Consider the following 24,574-nt stretch of genomic DNA (forward strand, 5'->3'; position numbering starts at 1 on the left):
ATCAACCAGTCATAGTAATACGGAAATTTATGTCAGGAATAAGGGCTTGTACTATCTTGCTTCCAACGTAAGGTACCTCCTGGTCAGTGCTACCTTGTCTAGGGCATGTGAAATCCTCAGAGACACAGACAGTCACCTCAATTACCACAATGTACTGAGGACTTCTCAGAGCTTTCAACTTTTGAATGTGTGGTCTTTCTTTGTTGAACTCTTTGCATAGCTATGCTTATTGGTGATGATATATCTTACTTTATATAAAATATGTAGAGGTATATATTTTATATGTATCAATTGTAATTGACATATTCAAAGTTCATGTAAGAAAACTAGTGTTTTTTGCCTTTTTCTTTTACAATTTTTTGCTTTCGTTTTAATCTAATGAAATTAAATATTAATTTTAAAAATATGTGCATGTTCTGAATGACTACTACCAATCTGACACCATAAAGGCAAGGAACAAAGGAACGTACCCAAAAGGGCTTCATGAGCTGGGGTTTTCTCCAGTCAGTTGGACCAGGATTCCTTCCATGTCCACATTTTAGCTTTGCATAGGAGACATGAAAGTTCTACAAGCACAGATGTTTTTATAGCATGGTGTTGAAGGCACTTATGGCTTCTAAAGGCAAAAGTGGAAAAATACTCTGTTTGGGGAGGAGTCATGATAGAACTTTATTCTGGAATGTACCACTGTCAGAGAAGTAGCCATGAGATCATTCTTCGCCAATCCCACTGCCATGGCAAGTGGACTCCCCATGCACCCCATCATTCTCAGTGACCAGACTCCTGTGCTTCAGCCATGGGTCATGATGCCATACTGAGCCCAACAGAAAAATGTAGCTAGTACTTCAGCTCTGCCTTAGGGTACTTAAAGGTACAGTGATTCTCCCTTTACATGCTTTGGGATGTAGAGGAAGACCTCACGATGGATGCCATTGTCACTATTTGGATCGTGCAAAACATCTGCATAGCAAGGGGGATGTCTCTCTTCAAGGAAAGAGGCTGAGAATAAGGATTTGTGAGGATCCATTTTTGGGGGAGGCAATCCATCAGACTCCCTGGGCTCAGGTCCCTGGACTCCAGCTTGCTTTCTCACTGCTGTAGGCTTGACTTACTGGCAAGTGTGTCACATACTGGTGCAATGCAAGGAATCAAGCCCCACACGAACACTATGCAAGCAGCATCCCTTTTCTATGCATGAGACTTGTGGCCTCTGTTTCTATCTCACACACTGTTGAAGAAGGTTGCTGGCTGCACAACCAGACCTCAATGAATGTTCACAGACTCTTGACTCAGCTCACTTCCTGTGCAAAGACAGAGAATTAGAAATCCAATGAACAAAAGAGAGCTGAGTTCCAGATAAAATCTTTACAGCACTAGCTCAGAATGATGCTATTGGTGATAGTCCAAATCACCCCCCTCCCTCACTGACCCCACCACCCAAAAGCTAACAATGCATGATGTGTGCAACCGCCACACAGCTAGCACTGAGTGGATCTGGAACCATAACTGGCGTGGGTGCTTCTGCAGTTGATGTGGTGGTTTTTCATACACCACATAAACTACTTTTCCTTATAAGGATACTGCTGTTAAGTCTGAGCCAGGCAAACTTTCTCTGTCTTCCTATCATCCACCTGTTAGCATTTTCATGTCCCCTGTCCCCTGTTAGTCTATCCATACTCCACATTTCAGATATGATTGCACCCTATTCCCATGCTTCCTAGGATTTCCTATCTTTCCTGTATCTGTATCTATGCCCCATCCACCACCTCAGTATCAGTTTATGAAGAACTCTCCATATAAACAAAACTGATAGCCAGTAAAGTTCGGACTCACCATAGTGCATACTGAGCTAATTTAAATTAGTAGCCAGAGCTGTTTGCTCAGTGATAGCAATTGTCTGCATCACCTGATCCATATCATGGTTGGACAATGAGGCTTTTAAAAAGTGTTGCACACCCACACCTACTTATATGGCACAACATATATGCACATGAGGGATCCACCCTGCAGTTGAGATGGAGGGTGGTGTGTGGGGAAACCAGGCTCATAGCACAGTGACCAGGAGGGTAATTTGGAAGGAATGGGCATTATGTTCCCAGAGACCAGCTGGGGAGCAAGTGGAATTGGCAGCAGGAGCAAAATATGAGCCCCTCGTTAAAGGGATGTGGTGGTTGGGGAAAAGCAGGTGAAGAGAGAGCAGGACACAAATGGCTTTGCAGGCTATCGGAGACCATAGTGGGCACAAGTGGGGTGGAATCCTTGCTTCTCCATATGAAAAAACAGAAGCTGCACGTCCTGCCTTATCAGGGGCAGTCCTCTGTATGAAGTGCTGTCAGAGGAGAGTGCTCTATCTGAAAGTGTCCTCTATTGGAAGGGCTATTCAAACACATCTAGGTTAAAGAATAAAGAAGCATGAGAAATAAGAAGATGAACTTTGGGCTGGCCCATCAGCAGTGAGCACCTGGTGATAAGGTTGGTCAGCATCAGATGGCTGGGCACTGATTCCTGATCCTGGAACCCACAGGGGTGGCACATCCCATGCTGGCAAAATCCAGCAGGGGCAAAAGGCACCTTTTCATTTTAAAACTGGCTGTGCAGGGGAGCCTATGCCTTGCTTCAGCACAGAATCACGCTCCTGGAACTTCCAAGGGAGGGTAAATTTGCTTTCAAACTAGGCATGTGCTCCCTGGATATCATCTTTTAAAGTGAAAAATCAGCCGCTCTTTGTCAGCTACCCCACCACCGACGTTTGGTGATAGTTCAGCAGGGGTGAGGGCTGCCTAGGTTGGAAAGCAGGCTGCCTCCCCCTGCTTTATAAGCACCACTCTGTGAGGTTTGGCCCACATCATCTTTCCCTTAACTTAGACCAGCCTAGCATAAAGGCACATGACTTTGGCAAATTAGAAATTATTTGTCAGGCTCTTAAGCATCCCATTTAGTAAGCATTTCTTAAACAACAAGGAATAGGGACAAAAAAGCAAGTCCCACAAGAGTGACAATAAAGCAAGGAAATAAAAAAGTACCATAACAATGATAAGAAAATTATTTATGTAACTGAACTCTATATTGTTAGCATAGAGACGGGAAGTGATTCACATGATACTATAAATCATTGATGATCTACTGAACTGTATCTCATGACTCTTCAGTCATTATGTTGGGACATATTTAAATTCTTACATGGATTGTGAAAAAAGAGAATCAGTGTGTAATTTTAGATCACTACAAGAGGTTTGTTGCTTCAAGAAGTGGCAAAGTGTTTTGCTGATATCACTTAACAATTGTTTCCTGAAGGTTTATCATGTGGCAAAATTAGGCTCTTTTTCTAGTAGACTTATTAGGAATTTTGAGAGCCATGCCAAAATGGCTACCATGGGAAGTATTCATTCGCAAAATGGTTGGTGAGGTGGGTAGTAGTCACAAAATATCCACAAACTTGAATACAGGGTAGTAATAAGGTCTGAGTTGCTAAAAGTGAACCTGGTCATTGGAACCCACAATTCTCACTCTCTCCAGATAATGTCCCTTCACTTGGTCATACTCCCTCCACAGTTCAGTGATAGAGGATGCCCACACCTCAAGTTGCTCTGAAGCCACTTCTCCTTCAACATGCTCCCCAGCTTGTTCGGTTTCCCTTTGCTAGCCCTCGTGTCACCCTTCAGGCCTTTCCAACTCTCCCCAGTTTGTGGATCTCAAGTTACATCTATTCTGGAAAAAAACTTTTGCTCCATATGTATTTGCTAAGAGTGTGCCTAAGTTAATTAATTGCTGGTGATATAACACAGCTAATGTTACTTTTAATCAGTGTGAGAACCAGAGTGATGTAGGAGTTGGAATGCTGGGAATCAGGTGATACGGATTTTCATCCGCATGAAACTTGGTAACATTGGGTTGGTCCCTAACTCTCAGTCTAACCTACCTCACAGGTGTGGTGAGAATCAAAAAGGAGAGGAGATGGTTTCAGTAAGCCACCTTGGTCTACTCACAAGAGCAAAAAAGTCAGGATATAAATGTAATAATAAAAATAAAAACCATATATTTTGACAATGCCCAGTTCTTACTTCTGTTGGGTGAAGTTTTTAACAATGATAAACCTTGCATTGGAACATTGTTTAACATACACTGTTCTCCATGTCCTTTTCAATGTTCTGCTTTCTGGAAGCTAATGTACCATATTACAAACAGATTCTCTGTGCCATTTTTACAGCAATGGAAGGCTCAACATTATAATGCAAGAAAATGAGGCTCCAACAACACTTTCAACATTTAAATGTATAGTTTATAGATGCCAGTTGTTAATAGATATTTTATAGGGATATTGATCTGTTTTTGTTGAAATGTATGTACAATACATAAGAAGATTAATTTTCTCTTTCTTCCTTCTATCTCTCTCACACACATGTCTTATGCATGGATTGAAACTGATATATTCAAATTTATATATTTAAATTTATGTAACTATATTTTGTCTTTCTTTTTTGTTTTGTTGAAAAGATTACAATAGAAATATTATGTTTATAAAAACTTATCCCAGCCCACTGCAAGTTTTCATTTATGAAAACAAAGTATAATTTAGACATTAATAAATGTATGCATTTCCTGTTGTATGTAAATTGCTATAGAATTTAAGCTATGTGTGTATTACCTATATAATTATATGTTTACACATTCATTTATATACATCCTTGGAGCTACTGCACATGTAAAATTTTTACCAAAAAAGCATGCATTTGTCTCTTTTGATAACTGATTTTTATTATTTTTTCTAGAAACTAACATTAAAAACATCAATTGTGTAAGACATCGGACATACTGGGCCAGCATCTCACTCTTTTTAAGAGTCCATAACTATGTTCAAATCTACTCATAGTCCCGTTTCTCTAGCCAATAATAAAAAGAGTTCCAAGTTTGATAGAAATATGTGTCCTCTTTCTCCGTCAGAGACAAACTCAGCCTGTCCATTTCTGCGCAGTCCGAGATCTTTTTTAAGATCATTTCTTCAATAGGTGGCTCTTCACTCTTCCAGTGTTGGGCAAATACAATTCTCACCACAGTAATTACATGTCGAATCAGGTATATAGCTTGTTTAATCTCTTTTGATAACTGTTTGATAAGGTTTATAATATATAATGTATTTGTTATAGTGTAATCATATATATATAGATCGCTTAATAAAAATTTAAATTACTAAAAAAGAAAATCAAAAAGTGAAAAAGACATAGAAATCCTGAGTTGAGGAAAATTCATTATGAGATGGGTACAGTTTGGAAAGCATATATTCAGTCACACGCGCGCGCGCGCACACACACACACACACACACAGAGTTCCTGGCAAGAGGGAAAGGGTTACCTACCCTGCAGTCACTACATAGGCAAGGAATCTGTCTGTGCTCCATTACACTGAATTAACAGCAAAGCATTGCTAAATGAAGCAGAAGAAGGCACTTACTAACTCATAAGAGAACCAAAATAAACAAAGCAAAAAAGTGCATCAAGATTCTTTGTTGCCACTGAATATGATCTGTAGCCCTATTAATTTTTCATCCAAGCCAACATTTTCATGGGATTAACCCAATGTTCCTTTCATTCTTACAGTGTGATATATTGAATTGTTAAGCAAATTTATGGATTGCCCTTGTGATAATAAATGATTCAGTTTGAAAACAGCTAGCCTTGCAGCTTCAGAGCTTTTAAAAATATCTTGCTTCCACTTCTTCAGAATTTGGATTTACTTTCTTACATGGAAATACAGAGTCTGCCTTGCAATATATCTTGGTCATGTAGCCATGCTAATATTTTTCAACTTTTCATGTGTTTATGTTGTTCAGGCTGCAATCATACTGACTTGGGAACAAATTCCATTGTGCTTTTTCCTGGGTAGATATTTTTTTCTACTTCCACAATGTCCAGTCTAACTGTGTTAGTCAGTTGCAGCAAAAATGGCTGGTCTTGCAGGACCTTCATTTTTGTGGAATAAACTTGGCTTCAAGGCATAGCTGAGCCCTGATAAGAGACTACCTGGAGCAGGGGCCAACCAACAGGGTCCTTGCCATTTCTTCTCCTCTTTACCAGTGCACAAAAATGCTTATGAACTTCCTTGTGGATCCTTTCACACACACACTCAAAAATCACAATTAATGTGGAAATGGGGTGGTATAATTTCACAGTAAAAATGAAAATCTGAAACAGATTAACCTACGACCAGTTCAGCATCACAGGCCTGCAAAAAGCAACATCTATGTTTAATTTTAGCAAGAGTTCGTAAACATAATAACTAAGAACATTGAGAAAAATGTTCTTCAGATGCACAGGTTGGCAGAATATATGTGCAGTACGTTCTGTTTATTTAAGTCAGACCACACACATTTGCGATTGGAATACAGATGCTTTGAGATCATGGGGTGCAGACTTGCACCCCAGTACCATTCATGCTAATAGCTTTGTTGGATGAAATTAATTCATAGATAAATAAAAGATCTATGTTAAAAATACAGAATGCACACAGGGTACCTACTGCATCAGCATTAACTTATCTACGTCCCTGTGAATACAAACACAAGGTTGGATTTTTTTTAAATTGCTGTTGGATTATATGCTGAAAATGGACATAAGAGGTCTTATTCTATTAACTCATATTTGTATAGCTAACAGATTTAAGTGCATAAGTCTAAATCACTTTGCTTGTGAAAGAGTTCATCATGTATGACGTGACAGTATTGCCTCTGTACAAATATGGATAAAATCTCTGCTTATATTTCCATTGTAAACTTTTCCCACTTTTCAACTGAGAGCCATTTAAAACTGCATTGTCATTATTTGTTTTAGCCTGAAAGTAGATACACTGAGTGTTCATATCACAAAAACCATATGTGTTGGGGACAGTGGTGCAAATGAATACAAAAACACCCTTTTCAAGAAAAAATCTTCAAAAGTAGTTGTAGAAATCACTTGCCTTAGATCAATAGAAATACTAATGAAGTATTTGCTGTTACAAATGGTTTAAATGGTGTTAGGGGGAGATTGGAACTTACAACAAAGACACAAGCTAGAGAACTCTCACAGTGAGATCCAGAATGGCGCATGCTTGAATGGTGCATCTCTTATCTCCAATTCTGTTTTTTGGAGATAAGAGATCCATCTCCATGATCTCCATCTCCTTCCCTCCCTCCCGCCACCTTCCTCCATGGACACCCACAAACTGTGGTTCCCCAGTAAGTGGTGACACCTTTGACTAAAACAGGGACAAAAACATATAGTTGCTGTTGTGGTTGTTGTCATGTGCCATCAAATCAGCTCTTACTTATGGTGAGCCTATAAATGCCCCCCAAAATCCCTTGCTCAGCTCTTGTAAAGTCAAGGCTGGGACTTTCTTTATGCAACAGATTCATCTCATAGTTGGTCTTCCTCTTCTACTTCTGCCCTCAGTTTTCTCTAACATTATTGCTTTCTCAGGTGAGTCAGCTTCTTATACTCAAAGTATGACAGCCTCAGTTTCATCATTTTAGCTTCCAGGTTAAGCCATGGCCTGATTTGACCTAGGAACCTCTTGTTTATTGCTGGTATATCTTTAAAATAACGAGGTTTTGACTTTTGTTGGTGTTCTCTGGAATTGCTTCCCTCTGTTCTAGAAGATACCAGTGTCTTTTTGGAGGCAGTATTATTTCACTTCATTTGAATCACAGGCTCAGACAATTTGTGGGGTAACCAGGCATCCTATTGTCCACAGGAAAGTGCTGTATTTGGAGAGCTATCAAGCAACCTGGATTTGACACTTGAATAATTGTAGACCTCACCTAGTGGGACATAGCTGCCAAGTTTAAGGTGATTAGCACAACAAGTGTTACTCTATAAGAAATAGAATATTCAGGATTATAATGACAGAAATATTTTGTTACTTATCTCAACTAAAGGTGGACTCCTTGTCCCCTTTAATGTGGGAACACTTTCTGCTCCGATGTTCTCCTCAAAACAGACAAAATGACACACACACACACACACAAAATTCGGAATCCCATTTTTCACCATAGTTTATCATCACTCAGTATTTCCTAAGAACTGGCTGCAATTATTAGGCTGCAACCTATCAAGGTCTTCATAGAAATAAAGCAAGAACAAAGAGGGTTGCATCATTCTGGTCAATAGTTCAGTGGTTGCATTTGTAGCAGAACTTCAGAGGACTGTGTCCAGTCTTACTCCTTACTCAGAGCGCATCCATTAAAATGCATAGGAGTTAAGTCAGACTAACATTGGATACCCATAATATAGACCCTGGTGAAGAGATATGACATTGTAAACTCTTTAGCTCTTCACAATGGAAAGGTCAAAAGTTTTGTCTTATTTAAGTTTTGTAATACAGAAATTCATTGAGCAAGGGTGCCATGATAACCCATCAGGTTCAATTTCAGATGGGGAGATTATGCTTCCACAGGTGCAAATAACTCAGTTCTTTATGTCTGCTTCTATCCAATTTAGCTTCCATTGTGATGGGAAAATTATTGATAGGTGGAAGCTTTTGGCTAGTTCTCTCCCAAGCTTTGCTGCAAAGTCCCTTCACTGTACAGCTGAAATAGACAATCCCTTGCCATTTTATCTCTACAGTAAATGGGTTTCCATGGATCAAGGGTGGGCAACTGGTGGTCCTGCAGTTGTTCTTGGAGTACAACTCCCATCCAACCTAGCCAGAAAAGCCAATGGCAAGGGTTTATGGTAGCTGCAGATCAACAGTATCTGGCCACACATTCCTAGCCTTCCATAGCTATCTTATGAAATAGGGAAGAATTGCAGGAAATGATGCTAATAAAGGCACACCATTAGACCTTAGCCTGCCAAATATTGGTTGCCTGTCCTAATTCACCTATTAGGGTGGTAGTGAAAAGGAAATGTATATCAGCATGAGTTTTCTGGAGCAAGGTTGGGATGCTATAGATAATGGAATCTTCCTAGTGGGCCAAATTTTGGATCAATTTACTGTGGCCATGGGAATGATACCATAAATTCTTTGCACAAGAGTACTAAACAGATTTATGTGTAAATGTTTGTTCTGTCTCTTCCTATAATGGAAAGGCCATGGGAAATGTTTACCAAATCTGCACTTAGGCTGCAATCCTATATCCACTTGTGCCTCTTAGGGAAAAATCCTATTGATTGTGACCTCACTGATGAGAAGCCCCTGAACTCAGAAACTTGTGAGCATCCAGTGCAGGGCAGGAGGGTTTGCCTTCTTGACTTCCTGCCCTGCATTGCTCACTTTTTTGCTTACCTGGCAGCAGATATTTGGTGGGGGAGGAAGGAGAGATCTCAAGATAGCGACTATATCTTGGCCCTCCAATCTTTGACATTCCTGCCTTCCCAGTGGTTCCTTTTCCACACTCCCCAAGCTCACTGCTAAAATGCTGGAGGACTGAAACATGGTTCTTTCCATGCTGGCTCTGAGCAGTTGGGAGAGCAGGGCTGGGACTCTGACTCCCCATGCTGAAGGTCACAGAGTGAGGAATCTACCTATTCTGTGGACCCTCAAACAATGTTTAGGGACCACAGATTTCTCCCACTGCATTTTTTAACTGAAAATAATCACACTTTTTCCAAATGGTTCTTAGATGATATATTTACATTAATGAAATCATTTCTGTAGTTATTTCAAGTCATGTTCATCTATGTTAATTCTGAAAAAAAGTTTTTGTCCTAGCATCTTTCATCCACAAACATTAGAAACTGAACAACATGAATCCTTCTAAAAATATGTTATTGTGAATATTTGAAACTTTTTTTCCTCAGAACAATTGCAGTACCTTTGAAATAGATAGGTTTGAAATAGGATGCATGGCCTTTCTATCTTGACACCCCCAATATACTGGCTTATGATTTTTATGTACTTTTCCCAAATGACAAGTTAATTCAGATATTTTTGTTCAAGTTAATGAACATTCAACATAGAATCTTTTCTGAATTTTATGCCTTATGAATTACAAATATGCATGTATATGGGAAGGGAGCACTGATGACTCAACAGAGAGGTAGAAAAAATATTATTACAGGTCTAGGGTTTGAAATCTTATCTCTTTCAAAGTTCAACTTCCAGACTGGTATTAAAAAAACCTATTCAATAGCCAAGCAATCACATATCTCAATTGAGGAAATCTGTCTTGGTGAAGAGCTTGTTTTTCCTCAGTGCCAAGGGCTCTCTACCAAGAGGAAAAGAAATAAATCCCTCAGTTTGCAGCCATTCTTCTAGAAAAAAACAAAGAAGAAAAGGCTTCTATAACAATCAAGTCTTGAACTGAGGTGAAGGAAAAGCTGGTTCACTCACAGAAAGAAATATGGTGCAGCAGAAACATCCTTTCTAAATTTTCCCCATCATTAATTGAGAGTTACCCTTTATTTTAGGGCTGTTTATAGCTTTTATGATTTGTACATCAGAAGAATTATGTTTAAAAACTTTAAACATGCTTCAGTAAAAAGTAAGAATAGACATGCTCTTTTCTCCCAGACAAAACCACCCAAAACTCAGAGAGTCTCTTGGGTGCTTCATCTGTCTCTAACTGATAGAAGTGACTTCGTGAAATGTGGTCTGGAGTAAGAATGCCTACAGCATTTTTTTTCTTGAAAATCTGCTTGTGTTACAGCTACTCTTCCCTAGTTTCTTATTTAATCTTCATCCTTACTCTTTTGAAGCTTGTGCATGAGCCTAGATTTCCCTCTGCTCTTCCATTCAGTGTTCCCCCACTGTCTTCATTAGATTGTAAACTCCTAAGAGGCAAAGATCTGCATGGTTTTTTGCCTACATAACCCTAGAAAGGTCTCTCATACTTAAATACATAAATAAGCAATAACAAACTGTGATTATAGCAGAATCTGGAATTAAACTCATTTTGAACAACAACTTAGAACATGTCTATTTTATACCACTGGAATCACACCTGTGCATAAGTGGCATGCATGAAATTTGAAATAAAGGCCACTAGGGATCAGAAAGTGACAAGAGGATCATGAGGGAAACAATGTGGTGGGGAAAGTGTTGGAATAGATAAAAGAATGGAAAGTTTCTACAGCATTTGCACTGTTCAAAACAGTGAAGACATTTTTATGTCTAGAATTCTAGCAACCCATGTTTTCATATATCTTGATAAAGCTTTTTGTGCATCGTTTTGCTTCAGACCTTGGCTGGAAGTTCACACAGGTGCTCCACTATTTCACAGAGTACCTTAAAGGCTGCCACAGAAAAGAAGGAAAAGGTTTGTTTTCACTCTTCCCTGAATGTAGGATGTGGAACAACAAACTTAAACTTCAGCACATCAGATTCAGGTTGGACATCAGGAAAAACTTGTCAACTGTCAGAACAATACAGCAGTGGAACCAGTTGCTGAGACAGGTTGTGGGCTGTCCCACACTAGTGACCTTCAGGGTAAAACTGCACAGTTATCTGGGAAGGCTGGTGTAACTTGGCAACCTACACCAGCAGAAGTTGGACCCGATGGCCTGCTTGGCCCCTTCCAACCCTACTCTTCTATGAATCTATGAATCTCTATGCTTAGGATACCTCAACTTTTAGCCCAAGGTTCACCACTGACATTTATATAGTATTTAAGAATTACATAGATCTGTATATCACTTTTCAGTAAATTTATTACATCTGCTTATTATTATTAATATATTAATACAATAAAATAATAATAAAATAGTTATTTTATTTTATTTCATTCTTCGTACAGCAGTTTTATGTTCAGATATTCTAGGTTACAACTTTCAACTTCCTGACTATTGGGTATGCAGGCTAGGGCTGATGGGAACTGAAATCCAAAACAACTGGAAGGTGTCAGATTGGAACAGACTGTCCCACACATTGTTGAACTTTCTCTTCTACCTGCTATATCCTGAATTACTATACCTTAATATGCCCTGTGCACTTTTAAAAGCCAAGGAAGGAATATAAAGATGAACTAGGAAATTGTTCTGCAACTTATCTGTTGTCTATGGGTCAAAATGAAGTTCACCAACATGAGAAATGGTACACTGGCCACAACATGCCACTTTAACATGTTTGCACCTCGCTTAAGATGACCATGGGTACAGTTTCCTCTTGTAGGCATGAGCCTATTCTGTAGGGAGTGTTGTCACTGTTCTGCTTTGCATGTAGAAGTGCCCAGGGTGAATCCAGGTAGGGTAGCAAAATTGTTTGGAGCCCAGGACTGCTGTCAGTCAGCATCGATACTACTGAGCCAGATGAACCAAAGATCTGACTCAGTGTAAGCAAGAGAGTGAACACTTGTAATGTTTCCGGAGGAGGAGGAGGAGGAGGAGGAGGAGGAGGAGGAGGAGGAGGAGGAGGGATTTGTCTTGTCAAGATAGATAGATAGATTGATATGCATATATACAAACCTAGAAATAACTATTAACATTTAAATAGAAGCACAATCCATCCCACCTTAGTGTAGTGAGGAAGACTGTGAGCAGGGGACCTGCTTGTCTTGCTCAGTCTGCTGCCAGGTGCTGCCAAGAGGCAATTTTAAGGCCCAGATTGTCCTTCTGTTGGGTCATCATCTTTAATCTGGACCTCACTCAAAAATGTAATGTCTAAAGACCTTGGGGAGGATCTGAATATCCTGAAGAACAACCATTCTTAACAACCAAGTATACAGTATGTCCCAAATAAGGACAGTCATTTAGGAGGGGTAAGTAGAATTAAAAGAAAAGCAGTGAGTGTTCCTGGTAAATGCGACACCCATAGCATATGTTCATGTATCTGGATGCTACATGATCTTCCTAACCAAAACTAAGTATAATCTCTTCTCATAGAAAAGTAGTTGCCACTGAGTACGGTTCAGTTTTGCTTTTCTAAATGCAGAGGAGTTCATTTGTTGGGAGGAAGGAACTCTCGGTCCTCTCAGCCCCCACTTTCAATCTGAAGTGGAACAGCCCATCCAGTGGCTCACCACATCAGTGAGAACTAGACCTTCATATTTTGTGGAATTAACTATGAAAAGAGATTACCATGAGTTCCCGCTGGTTTCAGCCAAGATTGCCATCTTACATGCTTTGCATATTTAATAACTGCTTGACTGGCAGATGTTCAACAATTGCAGTGGTCTTTATCACTGGACCTTCAAGCTGGGGAAGGTGAAACCTGTTGGTCATACAGCTGTTAAAAGCAATGGCCAGCTAAGGTTTGTAGTCCAACTCTTCTGGAGGGCATCAGTTTGAGGAAGGCTGTTTCCTTTGAGCACATTTTTAATACCTTCACAAACTTGAGACCATGTTGCCTGATAGGTATTTGAATAGGTTGTTTCTTGTTTTCAGAAGAACAACTACTAGATTTAAATAACTGTTCTCCTTTTCCCTTAGTGTCTTTATATGACGTGCTTTCAGAACAAAGATGCCTTTATTTATCTGAATGTGGAGCATGGAATTGTCACGGATATGCAAATCATCAAAATATTGATTTGCAGGTGGCCTCATCCTCCTTAGAAAATGTTTATTGTTCCTTTTTTAAATGATCGTATTATACAAAAGAACACTCTCTGGTTTGGATATAAGGTAACCAGGTTGGCTTTCTCTTTTTTCTGTTTGCAGGGATTCATGTGACTGGAAGTGAAAATGATTCATTTACTTTTAGTATTTAGTATTTATTATTACAGCATTATTGGGGGAACTATAGACTATTACAACCATGGGAACATCTCAGAAAGCATTAATTATTTTTCCTTGCTTCACTTCAGCATGAAAAGCAAACATTGTTAGTTTCCACTTTATACTCATAAACTCACATTTCAGCAGGCACAAATGAAACTTAATGTGCTCTCCGATGACACATTTTATCTTGAAGTGCCAAATTACATCTGTGTTCCTGCCACCAATTCCTTTCCTGCTCTGTGCCCTGCAAAATTTCAACTGCCGTTTGCCTTGCTGTCTCCCTAACTAGCAGAAAGCCCTGGCCTCATGCCACAATCTGTTATAGCACAATTTGCACTAGGTGGGGCAAATTCAGTGCTCTTTTCTTATCTGTGGGCTGACAAGTTAAGTGGAAGTAGCAATAGTTCCGTAACCACAGATACAAGCACAGAAATTGGTATACAGTCCAGACTCTCAGCTTTCTTCCTTTTTCTCAAAAACTGGTTTTTAACCCTTAGGAATGCAAAAGACGATCCAGTCTAGAGGCATGTGAAACAAGCTTGTGCTTGGACTTCTGATCTGCAAGGATGGGAGATTTCTAATGATCATCTCCAAGCTCTTTGAAGAAGTGAAGAAGGGTTCACTTGGTTTCCTTAGCAGAAAGGAGGGAATCTTCAGGTATCCCAATGAGCCTGAGTCATCCCCTGCCTTTATGGAAAATGTGGGGCTAGGGAATATAACACATTTGTTCTGATTCATTTTTAAACAGGATTTATATGATGAGCACTTTCTAAACTGAATATGGACTCAGATGCAATCTATTGTGAGTGTCCATACATATTCAAGTTTATTTGTGGACCAAAAAAGGAAAAGTACTTGACAGGAAGCATACATTTGAAAAAGTGCGTGAGAAATACATATCTTTAGAAAATGCAAGCAAATATCCATTAATTAATGGGGAAGAATTTGTACATTGCAAGATGAGAACAATGAGTGTGCACATTTGGAAAAACTTGCTCAAAAATACACACGGATTCACATTTTTTAAATTTAAAAAATAACAATTCATGCAATTTGACATGAACTTGAGTAAGAATGAAGATCAAGATGGAATGAAGAAAATAATGTTTTGCTAATTCACCCATATCTAGGTGAGGGTCCTAATTACCTGTAAAGGCTGTTCCTGGACTAAGATAGCATTGTTTACAAAGCAGGGTGCCCAGGTTTTTTGACCCTGAAGTCCTGCTCTGGTGTAGAATGGATGGCTGGAATCGCACCTCCATATTCATACTCTTCCCCTTTCCTCCTGCACATACCGAATCCCCTCCCCAACCTGCTCAGATCTAGAGATCACTAGATGGGGATGGTAAAAGCCCTAATTTCCCTTTCCCCAGTATCACCACCAATACTGCCTCTCTGCTGCTACCAGCACCAAGGACACAGTGAATCTGGAAGCCAGGTTGCATCTTTTCTCCTGCAACTCAGTGGATCAGCTCAGCTGTGAAGAGTAGTACATGGCATGCTGCAGGTTGTAGATTCCTGCTTAGGAATGCAGGAATATAGGAAATCCTATATTTGGAGCATAGGATGCAGGAGAATAATTTCAGTTCTTGGTTTTGCAGTCTTTGCTTGCTCTCACTCACTGTAGCCATTTTCTTTGCTTGATTTTGGAAATATGGAAAGGGATCACCAAAAAAAAAAAAAAAGGCTTACCTACTTCAAAGGTAGCACATGCTAATCTATCTGTATGAATGCAAAAGTGGAAATAATTGCCATAATTTAAATAGCAATTCTATACCACTCACCATAGTAGTAAAGCACATGACAAGCTGCCCAGCAAGCCAGATGCTTAAGTTCAAATGTACAGCACCAATACTCTCTTCTGATAGTTCTGATCTTTAAGGCCGACATCAGACTGAGCATCGGTTCAGCTGGAAGTGACAACTGTGGTACTCATAAAATAAACCCTGCTATTTGGAAATGACAACAGGCAAGAAAAAAGGTTCAAACTCTCACAAGCGGGGTATGTGTGACAGGTAGATATATTTGTTGTTCCCTTCTAAATTGCTAATCATTTGCTGTGATCCTTCCTGAACCATGGCATTCAAAAGTGATGGTAATATTCCAAATGAGGCCCAGTCTTTATTTGTGCCAAGCTCTATCTAACCTTCTTGTGGCAAAAGCTAAGGATTTAAATATGATTCATCACGTAGCCAAGAGGGCAAGGCACCTGGTCCCAGAAGAGTGGGAGAACAGGGAGGGCGGAGTGATGCAAGCATTGCGCCAGGCTAAGCCTGCAAGACTTTGTACTCTTAAGTGTGAGGAAAGTCCCACTGGCTTACTTAAATTACTCACCTTAATAACAAGGCTGGACCAGTGATGGTTGAATTGTTCCAAATGCAGGCTTCTAGGCACATACAGTCTGTATTTGTATCTATCTAAATAATGCCAGCGCTGCCCACGCACAGCACAGGTTGGGTTAACTCTTTTCTTGCCTAATCCAGGGCTGCTTCTTGCTTGTCACCACTGAGGAGGGTTCAGCAGTTTGTCCCCTCCACCTCAAGTTTTAGTCAGCTCACAGTTCCCTTAGCAACTTCCCTCATCTTCATCACCACCCCCACACATGGGCAAAAATTCATTTACATGGAACAAGCGTTTTCTCGAAGGGAAAGCTCTTGTCTGAGTTCACTGAACAATTTCTATGGAAGAGTATCCATCTATTCGCCTATTTGTTTGTTGTTGCCGAGTTACAGTTGCTGTTTGTTACTGTTATGGTTCATTAATATACCATCTCTAGCTGAAGTTTTCTGAGCAGTTTAGAACACTTCATAAAAACAAGGCAATAATATAAAAACTGATCAAGTAAAAAAAACAACAACAACATTAAAAAGTGTAAACACCTAAAACATAAAGAATGACCTTGTAAAAGAATAAAACCTAGGATGGGTAATCCCCTCAAGCAGCTGGGTAGCCAAGTGCTTTTTTTAAAGCATCAGCGTAAACAGCAGTCTTAGCCTGACACTGAAAAGATGACAAGGCTGGTGCCAAGCAGGCTACAGTGGGGAGATAATTCCATAGATGGAGGCCACCACAGAGAAACCCCTCACCATTGTTCTCATTTTGTTGTTCTGCTTATCATGAAAAGGGTAGATCTTATTTTGTTCATGTTCCTCTTAAAGCAAGAGTAATTAACTCTATTCTTTATATTGTTCTATTGGGCCAAAATCCTTGTATGCATCATTGGTTTGTCTTTCTGACTGTCCAAACAAGCCAGGTTAAGTTGCAAGAATGTTTAACCATTGCAGTTTCTGACTTTCTCAGTAATACCACTGGGATTTCAAATGGCAGTCACAGCTGAGATCTTTGAGTATAACTCAGTTGTGTGATTTCTAAGGGTTGATGTTTGAATATAGATGAAGCAAGTTGAAAACAAAAGACATTCAAATACCGATTTAAACAAAGGACAAACCAAGTTTATTTCTCCCCAGCAGGTGTATTTCTCCACCACAGTTCTGAATCAGTATTTGGGATGGGATATCAGCAGATTTGCAAGAAGGGCTTCTTTTCATCTGCCTAGCTTGTTTCTATGGATGGTTTTGTTTTTCAGAGTTGTGAGACATCCTGAATGACAGACATGCATTGGAAGGACAGGATGCATTTTTCCTTAAATAAGTACACATTTACAATTTGCAATTTACAATTACAGGCACTTTTATCCTGTTGCCCAACTTTTCTATGATTAGCAAAGCACATCAAGGCCTATCTCCACCATGACAAGCATTGTGTGGGAAACACCCCCATGGCAATAACGATCTCTTGCAATATTTGTCAGCAAATTCATTTATATGCTGCACATAGAGACATCCAGAGTGTAAACCCAACAGAAATCATGCCACCAACAAAAAGGAAAAGTAAATTGATCTTTGAAACACCTCCAGACTCCACCTGCTAATTTATTGTTTTCTGTGCTTTGAGACATTGAATAGTCACCTATTGGCTGCACTCTCATTCATCAAAGTGTGGAGCTGCTACATTGTGTTTAGAAAAAAGTGATTAATAATCTCCCAAGTACGTCTGCATTTTCCAGTGAAGCATTTATTTTAGAAAAGAGCAGACATGATTTGCAATGCATGATGAAAAACCTTGTGCTAAAAGAATGCTGCTACAATCCTGTATCTACTCCTGTGGGGATAAACCAGGTGAACCCAATGGGACTGACACGTATTGGATGGTGCAGCACAAGGATTAAAGGAGGAAGACAAACTAAGCAATGGCAGGAGTCACAGGCTGCTTTGCTCTTAGCTGCTGCAAAGTGATGCTGCTGGAACTCCAGTATGGGAGCATCCAGCAACTGTGTTTCCTCAGGGCTAAAGCAAATGAGCGGGAGGCCATATCCATTGCTGTACTGGAGTCTTTTGCACATTCTCCCCACCCACATGAAATCCATAGAGCAGGAGAGAGCAGAGCTGCACCACTGGTCCTGCCCCAACTTCTTACAGCTAACATCGTGGTGGAAAAGCAGCTGGGACGCTCCACAACACCTTCTGGATGTGGAGGGGGAAGTGTACAATTCAGCACTTGTCCTATTTTGTCACCTGTCCCTGCTTAATATGGGAAAGTTGTCCAGATTTCACACGTACAAATCTGCTTCTGTTTTTCCCCTAAGCTTTTTTGACTAGTTCAGGAGCAAAAAATGGAATTTGTTTCCCACTGTTTTTAAATCAGAGGGAGTTGAAAACTTTTGCTTATCTATTGCAAATCACCTGGAGATATACTACTGGGTCCTGAGCTAATTTATGCCTGCCTCTCAAGTACAATAATTCCAATAATGATGATAAAATTAAGTACTATAGATGTATTGAATATTTGAATATGTCCAGAATGTTGCCTTATTCCCAGAGGTAAAGTGGTATTTAAAATCCTTGGGTGTGGCCAGTGATAGCAGACTAAAGACTACTTATGCCTGACTTTTTAATTTAGTTTTATTTTCAACAAAACAAACAGAACACAACAAAAACATAGAACATCAAGAACAAAAAACAACATGCAGCCACAAAGCAATGATCTGAGAGACACCAAACGTATCTTGAAAATTTTACTAATACTATATGTATATATGTATGCTCACATGTACACAGAAATACTCAACCAAATATAGGTTTAGGTAGGTTGTCCAGATGTCAGAATAAGTTTTCCTCGGTAGTATATTCTCTCATTGGATGCTAATGTTGTGAGGCCTTCAGTCCATTGCGTAGTAGAGAAGGATGATTTGTCCTTCCATCTTCATAGTATGAGTCTCTTAACCACCACACAGGCTCATATACACTTGTGGTGGCCAGAGGATTGCTTCTAAGATGTGGGAATACACATATCATGAGCAGAGTTGGCTGGAGTTGGGGGTCAGACTAGGTGGCCTAGGAGACCCCTTCTGATTCGCTCTGTTTCTATGTTAAACAAGGATGACATATTTAGGACAAAGTTGATGTTTCTAACAATTTCTATCCAGAAGGAGGGCACCACTGGGCATTTCCGCATCATGTGCGTGAATGAGGCTTCTGCCATTCCTCATCACCAACATTTTTAGAGGGTGATAGGTTTTTGTGAAACAGGAGCTGTGGGGTCCCAATATTCCCCACAGAACAGCTTTTGCAGAATGAGGTGCAGTTTCACGTCAGGGGATACGGATTGTATGGAGGATATGGCTATTTCCCACAGGATGTGATTCGATGTGGCATTCACCACCCTTCTCTGAGTGGATGTCAAAATGCTTTTATGTTAAGAGTCTTTTGCAAATATATATTGTTGGTTTGGTTGACTTTCTAGACTCAGCCAAGTCTTTCAACCATGTTGGCAATTCCTAGGTAGGAATACTGCTGGGCCAAATAGAGGATAGAGCAAGTGTTTCATTTGAAGGTGTTGCCAATGTGTGTTTTGGGGCAGTTGATATGCCCTCCATAAATCTTTGAAGAAAAGGAATATGCTGTACTTAAAAGCTGGTGGTATTCCAATGAAACAAAAGAATGTATGGATCTTTCACTCTATTACTTCTTCAAATTCTTCGTTTCAGGGTGACTTTGTATTGCATCATCTGTTTTGAACAGCTATGTACTTTCAGGCTTTGGTGTGGAATGAGCGCATTTTTACTAACATTTAATGTACATATAAAATACCTTCATAAGAATAAAATATGAAAACTCATTTATCTTCTTTTCATGAAACAGGAAACACAGTTGCATTTACAAACACAAAACTGGGAGTGATCTCAAAATTTGGAAAGTAATGCCAGATAAAAAATTTACAGTAGGCTTAGATGCTGCTTGGTATCAAGTGGAAAATTCTATGCATGTTTAGCCAGAAAAATCCTTGCTGCTCTAGCATGGCCCAGCCAAATATGGCTGGCTAGTGCTTGCTGGGGGTTTTAGGACTGTTTTCTGGCTAAACATGCATAGAATTGTTCCCATAATTACTTGAACAGGGAAATGGCTGTTGGGAAGTATTTGCAATGCAGATGACTATGTAGCCATGCAAATAATGAACAATTAAATTTTAGAGAAGCCATTCATACTGTGCTGTATTTGAAAAATACTTTGTTTATACTCAGCAGGAGGCACTGTCCTGAAAGTATTCATTTTAAAAATGAAATTAGCATTCTCAGCAACAACGAAGTGCTCTTGAAGGTAAAAGAGATGTTGCTGCAAAATTCTCATCCCAGAACTGTGATCCTCATGCTCTCATGTGGCTAAAATGCAACATTGCAGCTTCTTTCTTTGGAATATAGCTCCAGACATTGAAATATGGACATATGAGCAAAACTCTAACGTATCAGTGGATTGTGCAGGAAGAATACAGTTTGGAAGAATTATTAGCAGCAATTTGAAATTTGTGATGAATTAATTAGCAGTTTGCTTCTGAAAAACAAACAAGAAGAAATGCTGGAGACTGGAAATCATACCTCTCATGTTTTCATTTATTTAAAACAAAAACCAGAACAAGGGCCCTCACTGAATAAGAACCATGGTACTGGGAGAAGGGCTTGTCATTTTTTCTCATATAAATATCTTTGCTCTGCTGTTTGACCCATTATATGATCCCAAGTATATGGCTACACCACTAATGGGGCGAAGAGGGGCTGAGACAGGGAAAATGGCGTATGTGGCAGGGAAGGGTTGGTTATCCTCCCTCCCATAGCATTGTAGTCCATTAAATCCATTCCCCTTCCTGATTTTGAAGTAAATTAATATATCTGATCATCTATATTCAGCCAGGGTAGCCAGGTATCCTGTTTTACAGTGGGCAGTTCTCTGTTTGATGTTTATTCTCTCCAAATCTGCTTTAAACTCAAAGACCCACAGACGAATTGCTTTGCAATTACCCATCAACCCAGTCATTTTCCTTCAGTATAGTGAGATGCACTGCAGTTCTATTTAAAATATAGCTATCCTATCTAACTTTGCACCTAAACAAATGTATTTGCATATATTATGCAATGCATAAGCAACCACTGCATATCCAATATATCATCTGGCATGGTTCTGAATCACAATTTGAGACCAACTTTTACATTTTAAGCATCTTCAAAAATTATCCACCTGTGGCATGCTTGGAGAGAAGTTATATGCTCCATTGCAAAGCGTGCAATAGTATTGGGGAAAACTAGGCATTAAGAACAACCTGGCAAAAGTGTAATTAAAATTATAATATGAAAGATTTGAAGAAGTTGTGAACTATTCTAATTTTTCTTTGAATGTCAGAATGCATTGTAACTGGCAATATTAAACAATATTTTGAACAATGGAATCAATGGTAAAATGGTTTCCATACCATTTTAGAGGTTTTCCTCTCCCTCCCTCCCTCCCTCCCTCCCTCCCTCCCTCCCTGTGTGTGTGTGTGTGTGCGTGTGTGTTTGAGAGAACATTAGGGTTCCTGTTGGGAAACATCAAATTCACATTCAACTCTTGAACCAGAAATTGTCTGTCGACCTGCCTCATGTCTATTTGAAAGCTATACTTATGCCATAATCCCATATGTCTAGTCAGAATCAAGACCACTGAACTGAGGGAGATGCCCGTGTTCAGAATTTTTCCCCCACCCACGGCCCGCAAAGTTCTCAAATAATTTAATCCAAGGGCAGGCACCTTGTGGCTCTGCAGATGCTTTGCCTTTAAACTCCCCCCCCCACCACCACCACTCCACCTTTCATCATCTGGATAGGGCTGATGGCAGTTTGAGACCAAAATATCTGCAGGGCTATAGACTTGCCCACCTGCTTAAATGCATAAGCTCTGCTGAAAGCCTGACTACGGTGGGAATCAGACAGAAACTGAAAGCCACCCCCCACCTGCCACCTCCCCCCAAAAAAAAGAAGGAAGGAAGGGGAAAGAGGGAGAGAATGGATGCAAAACAAGACAGAAAGCATGTGTCACCCTGATGATAACTTCGTGATTGTATGACTTTAATGCACTCTGTGTTGGGCTGACTCTGTTGGCCACGCTGCTCTTCAATCATATAAGCACGTTTCTCTCATGCCCATGTACAGCATGCTGGCATTGCAGCTGTTTCTCATTCCCGTACAGAAGAAGAAACCAAGATTGATCTGGCCAGCTTTGCACTTTTCCCTTCTCTGCCCTAACAGACATCAGATGGTGGTACTATTCCTTGCTGCAGAGAAAAAAGGCAACAATGTTAAGACAAGGCCACTGTGCTAATATAGCGCATGATAGACTCCAAAGCAGTACAAAGCTATTGCACGGGGGACAAAAGAAACAATACAAAGATATGCTGAAAGCCTCTCTCAAATCCCTGGTTATCGACACCACCTCCTGGGACACCCTGGCACAAGACCGATCGACATGGCACGCGTTGATCCACCAAGGCTGCCAAACATGTGAAGCACAAGAGAAGCGAGCACTCTGTAAAGCCAGTGTTGCAAACGTTGCAACAGTGGTGCCCACACATGTCTGCCTGACATCTGGCAGAACACTCCGTGCCCATATCGGCCTAATCAGCCACCTGCGGACACACCGTGGACAGCTCACAGCCTGCTAGATGTCAAGGTCCTCATCAAAAACAATGGACAAACATCATCTCTAGCCAATGCTGACAGACTGATTGATTGCTCAAATTCGTACCTCAAGGCTGGTTTAAATGCCCCTGAGAATGTCATTACAACAAGTTCCTGTCTTTCACTGCTGCAATGTAGAAGTGCTTTTGGGTGGTCTTCACATCAAGGTCTTAAGGCTTAACCTTAGCTCCACATCATGCATTGTGTTTGTAAGGTGCTGATTTAAGTATGCATCTGAAAATGTACAAAATAACCACCACCACCCTGTGATGACCACAGATGTGTGTGTGGCCCTGTTCATGCATTCACCTGAAAGGCTGATGACTTAAACTAGGTAGAAGGTTGGGCAGTATACACTGCCTCTAACAGTTCAGAACTTGCCATATTGGATCAGCAAGATCTGAAAGGACGTTCCCCTCATGTTTCCTTGAATGCAACATGCATTCAGGAACCCTGATAAGACCAGGTCCATTTCAAGATAGCATATTCTGAACTGCAGGTACCAGGCCAGTGTGCATGGAGACACAGGAAGTAGAGACAATATGTACCACCTAGATCCTCTACCCACTTCTACCCTGCATGCATTCAGGGCCTGTGTGCATTTGAATTGCAAACGCCACTTGTTCCAGTTGTCCTGGGTCATCTCAGCCTCTTTTTATTACTTCTTTTCATGTTTGGGAGATGCCATCTTACCATGGTATTAAGTAAGTAAGTCGTCCTTGGAAGATTTCAGGAGCTGATTTCCTATATAGACAGAAAGATAGCCAGTTAGAGACTCTGGTTCCAGGTTGTTCAGGAGTTAATATGACAGCAGCAAAACCTTGAATGTGGCAGCTACTACCTGGCCAGTTCAGTTCCCTTAGCACATTCGTAGAATGAGGTAGAAGATGAACTGTAAACCCTCTCCTCACACCTGCCTGGAATCCAGTCCAGCTTTCCCTGAAAAAGCCCTTTGCAGCCATTGCATAGCCTGCACTCTTACATATTTAATACCTCCTTGATTTATAATTGTTTTTAATTCTGTTTGGTATCTTATTAGCCTTGATTTCCTCCCTGCTGCCTCATCCATCCCCGTCTGTCTCTCTGTCTCTCTCTCTCTCTCTCTCTCTCTCTCTCTCTCTCTCTCTCTCTCTCAAACACACACACACACACACACACACACAATGCACCAGTATTCTCTTTCGTCAGTGTAGCAGACCTTGAAATGGGGATAAATCTGTCAACACATCTTCATTTCAGTCTCCCACTTTTACAAGGTGGAGCAGCCTTAGTGTTTTTCGATTTTGAAGAATTTTAGTTGTGACTTACATGTATTGTATTTTTCCTTAGGGTGTGTATCCCTTCTGTTAAAGTTTAAGATTTGTCATGTGGCTTAGTTTATTGGAAAACATGTAAGGCATTTACAAGCTGTCTTGTTCTGAGGCAAGTACATTGCCATACAATATTTTACAGGCTAGGCTGCCTGAATTAAAGAAACTGTTGCCATCATCTAGAAAAACCAATAGCAGCATTTGTAGAAACACTTGTACTTTTTACTTACCTCTCTGATAGTTCACCTTCTGTTTTGATACCATTGCTCTTCTTGCTTAAAAAACAAATGAACAAAAACAAAAAGCTTCAAACCTAAAAGAGTTAGGGTCAAGCAGAAGAAGCTCCATTGGATTAATTACCAGATATCCCAAAATACTCCGCTTCTCATTTACAATCTAGAGAATGTTGATTCCATTCTTGCTCAATGCTAACTAGGAGTAAGAGAGAAATTTGTGTGATTCACACTTTAATGCAGATTTATCTCATTTTTCACTTTCAAATTAATATACAAAACTGAAACACAGTTTAACCTTCACAATTCACACCTGTCTGAATTTTGTTGTAGAGTTCTCCCACAAAAAATAAAAAATAAAAAAT

Source organism: Varanus komodoensis, unplaced genomic scaffold, assembly GCF_004798865.1.
Source record: "Varanus komodoensis strain SLA01 unplaced genomic scaffold, ASM479886v1 scaffold25, whole genome shotgun sequence".
Classification (NCBI taxonomy): Eukaryota; Metazoa; Chordata; class Lepidosauria; order Squamata; family Varanidae; genus Varanus; species Varanus komodoensis.